The 6594-nt window shown below is 39.1% G+C and overlaps 1 protein-coding gene across 2 annotated transcripts in view; it reads left to right on the top strand.

Moving 5' to 3' along the window:
* Positions 1-3004: 3004 nt before the first annotated feature.
* Stard3nl (STARD3 N-terminal like) overlaps positions 3005-6594 on the top strand; it is a 47096-nt gene continuing 43506 nt past the window's right edge. For both annotated transcript variants that reach the window (XM_023713525.1, XM_004629566.2), the window contains exon 1: positions 3005-3214. The gene's annotated coding sequence lies outside the window, so the exon portion shown is untranslated. The remainder of the gene's footprint in view (positions 3215-6594) is intronic.

The following is a 6594-nucleotide window of genomic DNA, read 5'->3' as shown; positions in this document are numbered from 1 at the left end:
TAGAGCCTGGTCAGGGGCTGCAAATAAAAAAGCCCTGAAACTGTCCAACTATTTTAAATTTCTTTTTTTTTTTTTTTTTTTTTTTTTTTTTGATTCAGCATTTGTTTGGTTATAAGAAATCTTTTGTCTATTTTTATAGAGTTCTACCAAAAGCAGTGTTGTAGAGGGACAGGATACTGCAGATGCCTATGTGACTATTTTTTTACCAACATTACTTCAGGTATTTTTGCTGGGTTCATTGCACTGTTGTAGGGTAGAATACACTAAAATAATGTTCACACCTCTCCACATGCTCAACCTCTTTTGAGCTATAATTGATTTTGGTATTACACCAGTTTTCTATCTTGAATAACCATAAAATAGATTAAATGTAAAAAAGAAACAGTTCAATATGAGATCTTCCAACGGAGCTAGGAGTGAAGCCTCAGGATCTTACCTTTGATACCTAATAGAAATTCTGGTCACCAGAAGACTTGCTTTGAAACTTAATGCAGAGCAAAATAATGGTAAATGTAGCCCCAGTAATGTATGAAGTAATGGAAATAGTAAATACATTAGTTTAAACAAATGAATATTATCTATAAATAGTAAAATAGCATTTTGGGGAGCTTAACAATAATAAAATACCTAAAACACCTTTATAAAACTCGAATTAAATTCATGAAATTGAAGTGTTTAAAATTTCTTATACAGATGTCAGTAAATCAAAGATAAATTTTGCATGAAAAGGTGAGCCACAGCATAAAATTTTCCACAATCCATCTATCTGACAAATAATCATAGTGAGGCTATAGATAAGGGCTTAGAAATCAGTAAAAAAGACAAGCAATTTAATAGAAGAATGGGCGAAGGACTTAAGCATTTCACAAAAGAGGATATGCAAACAGCATAAAGAAATGGAAATTCATTTTGTCATCCCAGAAATGCAAATTACATGCAAAATGTGATACTCCTACATATTCACCAGAACATGTAATATTCAAAAGAATCCTGAAGGAAGAAAAGAACACAAAATGCAACTGAAAAAGCAAAGGCTGAAAAATGAGAATCAAACTTTCATTTATTCCTAGTAGGCAGGTAAACTGGTGAAACCAAAAACCTACAAGCTTTTATTAAATATATATTTATCCCCTGACACAATGACACAATTCCTGGAAACATACCAAAATTAAATGCACAACTATAGACATTAAAATTTAGGTACAAGAATATTTATAGCAGTACTATTGAGAGTTAACTCAAACTTTAGCTTGGTATCAAGGAATGGTAGATTAAAGAATGTTTGTAATTATATAAAATGCAAAATCAAATAAATATTATTGTATTTTTCAACATAGCTCAATGCCGAAAATACAACATTAAGCAAAAAAAAAGCCTCAAAAAAGTAGGTACACTTGAGTTCCTATTAATGGTTGAAAAAAACGATAAAACCAATTTTGGTAGCAGTAGTCAGAAGAGTAGCTGTTTGTATCCTGAGGTGCAGAGACTGAGCCCGAGGTAAACATTTTGTTCCAATAGGAGGTAGTTACACAAGTTGGTTCCTTCTCGCCAAGATATGCACTGAAGATTATTGCACTGCTTTGTATATATTTTATTCTTAAAATTATTCTAATGCCCATCAATTTGGGAACACTTAAATTCTATTTCAACAATTTTGGCAAGGATGCAGAGAAAACAATGTTTAAATACTAGTGGTAGAAATGTAAATTGTAACAACTACTCTGGGTTAGCCAATCAGGGAAATCTAGTAGGATTTCATATGTGTATATCTTATGAGACACTACATTCATTTGTTGGTATCTTAACCTTAGCGAGTACTTGGACATCTCCACAGTACGTTTAAGGAAGCATTTGGGCATTTATAGTAATAACAATAGAAACAAACTACATGTCACAGGGTAGGGAAGTGGCAAATTAGTGTGTGTGTGTGTGTGTGTGTGTGTGTGTATGTTGTTTTTTCTGAGGACTACACAGTGCATTTCAAAAGAATGTTAAATTTACATCACACAGATTGGAAAGAGCTCAACTCCTAATGTAAAATACAACTTGTGCACATACAAAGGTACAGGAACTAGGAGCCATTATCTACTAACTATCTGTTAATTAATGCCTGAGAAGTTCATTGGCAATTTTGTTTTCTGGATATTGTGTCTTTGTGCAGTTTAAACTTATAATAGCTCTTAGACTGACTCTGGAAGAATAGCAAAATGACATCACTGATTGCCTCTAAGAGATAAGCTGCCTGGATTCGAATCTAGGATGTGGAGATTTTTCACTGCATATTCCTTTGTACCTTTAAAACATTCTCTGGGAGCTTGGAAATATAGCTAGATGAGAAGGCCCAGGGGTCAATTTCCAGTACCAAACAATAAAATAAAACGATGTAACAGTAATTGAAGGAAAATAAACATTTTATATAGGACAATAAAAGATGCAATCAAGTGGGAAACAAACAATTAGGTGTACTACTAAATATGTTAGTTTTGCAGTAGGAGCACAGAGAAGCGATCTCCTAAATAGGCCTGTGGCAGCTGAGAATTCACAAGTGGAGGGGACACTGAATAACAGGTCTGGGTAGAGAAATTCAATGACTTGTGTTTTCATTACCCTAGAGTTCGGTGGGAGGCGCCCAGATACCCCAACATCCATCCCAACAGTTATTTTCCCTGAGCTGGAGCCTAAAACTCCAGGGACTGCAAGACAGCAGCAGAAGTCGAACATCCAAGAGGGAAGCAGAAGCTACTGTAACGGTGCAACACAGATCCCAGGATTAACAGGGCAAGCTACACAACACATCCTCACGCCGGCGCCACACTCCCACAATTCCCACTCGTTCGTGTAGTCCACCCGCCTTCTCCTGCCTCCCCGCATCGCTTATTGGTCAAAAGATGATTGACAGGTTTCTCACCAATCGGCTGTCTCTTCTAGGGCCTGCTCCCCCTTCAGCCGGGTATTTGATCCCAGGTGCAAGGCGGCCGCTGTGCGTCGACGTCAGCGTGCTAACGTCACGGGCGGGTCCTAGCAGTGGCCGGGCGGCTGGTGGCGGGCAGCTGGCTGCTGGCGGCGGGCTGCGCCTAGCTAGAAGGGCCGGATTCTGGTCTGGGTCCGCCCCGTCGCGCTCCGCCCCTCCGCCCCCAGTGCACGGGCGGGCGCGACTGTGGAGCCGCAACCTCCGGGTCAGGCAGGGGCGGCCGGCCTGGAGCCACCAGATGAGGTACGCTGTTTCTGGTCGCCCTTTTTGACAGGTTTTTGGGAAAACTGAGTCCCGGGATGAGGTCACCTTAGGGAGGCCGCAGCGCGGCGGCGCGCTTGTGTGCGGATTCTGGGAGCCGGGGCAGTGGGAGGGCGAAGCCGGGATGCAGAAGAGGAGCCCGAGACTAGCGAGCCTCCTGCTTACGAGGCTGGGGGTTCAGGGGTGAACGCAGGAAGTGGGGCCCTCTTCCTCCTTCCTGTGGACCCCGACGAGGCAAGAGGCCTTCAAGAAAGATCGGGAATGATGACTAGGGCTGAAGCGTGGGTTATCCCGGCACATTCATCCAGAAAAGCTGTGTTCACAACCAAAGAAAATAAAATTCAAAACATGACTCACGAATGCACTGCCACTGGTTTCCATTTACTTGCCTTGCACACTTATCTTGCCAGTTTTTTTTTAAAGCCTGCTTTTGTTTTGGAGTTAAAATGGCTTTTTATTTTTGATTCTTTTTTGGTTCAAACATACGTTGAAAACATGCAACTTAGAATTCTTTTAAAATGGGAATTTTTTCGCTGTTTGTCATTTCGTGGACGAGTCATTGAATTTGTTTGACTCTGAGATGTTTGGGTACATTTAGCAAGGTAGCAAAGTCAGATCTAGTTTTTAAGTATACTCCATTTAGTCCAGCTGAAGGGTTCTGAGAAGTAGTTCTCTTTATTCTTTCTGCCCATCTACGGCTTTCTAGAAGCAAGATTTGATAAAAGTAGTATTGTGGTATCCTGCTTTATTTGTGGAGTCTGTAATAAAATGGTAAATGATTTGTGCTTTTGAAGTGAAAATGTGTACTGTACTTTATTCAGAATGATGCAGACACATGTGTAATGTTTTGTATCATCAAGAAGCACTCATTTTTCTCAAACATGGATCTTTAAAGATTGCATTATAGAAAGCTGCATTAAAGGAATGATAACAACATCTTCTGAGGACTTTTCCTTATGTTCTTAGAAGGATGCTGGTTATTATCGTTTGCATTTATTCTTTGGACAGTTTATCTGATGAATCTTTATGCCACCCTAATTGATTAAGGTGTGGGAGATTGAGTAATGAACAGTTTAGGTACATTTCTTGCCCTCAACCACCTTAGGTTTTGGTGGAGATAAACTGAAAAATGGAAACTACGCAGGAACTTCAGGTAGTCGTAAGTACTAGAAAAGATACTACAGGGGTAAGGAGCTTCGTGTTATCAGGAAAGACTTGCCAAAGTGGTGATGGCTTGGATGAGACTGAATGTTTGGAATGAGCTATGGGGAGATCTGCTGGAAGTTTCTAGTACCGTTGCGCAGCAGATCAAGGAAAAATTAGTTTGGCATGTTTCAAGGATGAGGAGAAGCCAGTGTGGCAAGAGCAGAGTAAGCCTAGGGGAGAGTGAAATTTAGGGGACAGGGGTTGTGGGCAACGCCGGAGAGGTGGGCAGGCGCTGCATCATCTGTATCCCTTGTGGGAATTGCCAGCAGGTTAAAAAAGATACATGTTTTGTAAAACCCTCCTTGTTTTCATTTAAAGGGACTCAGATTCTAACCAGATTTCTGCTTTTTTTTTTTTTTTTTTTTTTTTTTTTGATTGTGGAATCATTGCAGTAATTCATCATATGTGTATATATGCATATTTTTATAAATATGTATTTCTGTATCTTTACATTTGTTTTTCTCCTCCTGTGGTCTTCTTAATGAAAAACTCTTCTTTCCTCCAGCACTGAATCCCTTCCACTGATTTTCCATTTCATTGTTATTATGTGCAGGACTCAAAGTCTCTGCTTATCTTCAACTCTTCTCCAGTATTATCTTTACCTGCTTTTCATTTGGAAAACCCTAGCAGTTGGTCCCTGCTCTATCCAGCCCAAGTGCTGTGAAGCTGCGTGGTTAGGTAAATTGTCCTTTCCATTAGAGCTTGTATTGCTGACCAGGGTCACTTGTCTGCCATTGTTTAAAGAGCCTGCTGTCTTTCAAGTATGGTGTGTATACTGTGATTCTTCTAGCATCCTGCATTTTCAGCCGTGAAAGAGACTTGTACTTAGGGCCACTGAGCTAGGACTGGTGTAGCTCATTAGGCTTCCTCCAAAGTCCACTTTATTCTGCTCCACCACCTGCTTCCTAGTTAGTACTTAACATTTGTTTCATGACGTGGCATTTTAGAGATTATTTGACTTGACTTCCTCACTTTAGAGATGGAGCTGTGGAGGCCCAGAGAAGTTTAAGGATTTTCAAGATATATCACAAGCAATGACCAGACTGATGCCAATCTTTACCCTGATTTTCCTCTGTGTATGTGTGTTTCCTCTTATTTCCTTCCTGAAAATCCCATAACAAGGATTATCTATATAGAGAGAAAAATATTATTTCAATAGCAAGAATATACTATGTATAAAGTCAAAAGATAACTTTTAAAAGATAGTGCTTCTTGAGCTACAGTGTTTTATTTTCCTATACTTTTCTGAATAATGAGCTGGTGTAAATTATACAGATCAAATTACCTGGTATAAATTATCCTTAGTTTTTGTTGGAAAGAGGCTGTGGTTTGACTTTTAATATTTTTAATTTCAAAAATGTTTACAGTGGACTTAAAATTTGCTCTTTTTTCACCTTTGCCTTTATGCTTAAAAGTATAGGAATATTGCGTACAAGTTTGCTGGCTCAGAGTTTCTGACAAGTAGAGCTTCTTACTAAAATAGAAGAAGTCGTTTTGTCGGCTCAATGATATAATTTCTCTTTCTTAGAAGTATGTTATAGTTAGAAGTAGCTATCAGTTAATAAAATTTTATTCAACTGGTTGATAAAATTTACATTGTCTTGAATTTAAAAAGTGGCCATTATATCTAAGTTTCACTTACTTTAGTAATTATGACTGGAATGTATTAGATGAATATTAACACACTAGTAAATAGATTAATGTGCTTTCTGGAAGGCTTTTTGGCCAGCCATCTTGGTGGATATTGTCTTTTTCATTAGTCAAATTAAAATAATGTGAATGGAATAAGCATCTTCTTTCTTAAATGTTGAAAGATAATTAGATTTAGACAAAAGACAGCTTTTGTTTTTTAAGCCAAAAATGTCAGAACTGGATATTGTGACTGAGTACTCTTTTAAGATTGTTTGTGTAGTTGATGTTCTTTTTTTCTTTTTTGTATTTTAGGGAAGGGCCTACAGGGTGTTCAGGATCTCACTACTAGATCGGACTCATAGTGATTCACCTGTTTATAGCCTTCCAGCGGCTGGCATTATAGGAGCATGCCACCATGCCCAGTCTCAAATGTCAGCATGCCCTGGGGGCGGGGCCAGCACAGCAGACCTGGGGATTGAACCCCTGGCCCCTGGCCCTGCACAGGTGCTTTAATCCACAGAGCT

This window comes from Octodon degus, unplaced genomic scaffold, assembly GCF_000260255.1.
Source record: "Octodon degus isolate 3935 unplaced genomic scaffold, OctDeg1.0 scaffold00031, whole genome shotgun sequence".
NCBI lineage: Eukaryota > Metazoa > Chordata > Mammalia > Rodentia > Octodontidae > Octodon > Octodon degus.
This window is presented reverse-complemented; position numbering and strand designations above follow the sequence as displayed.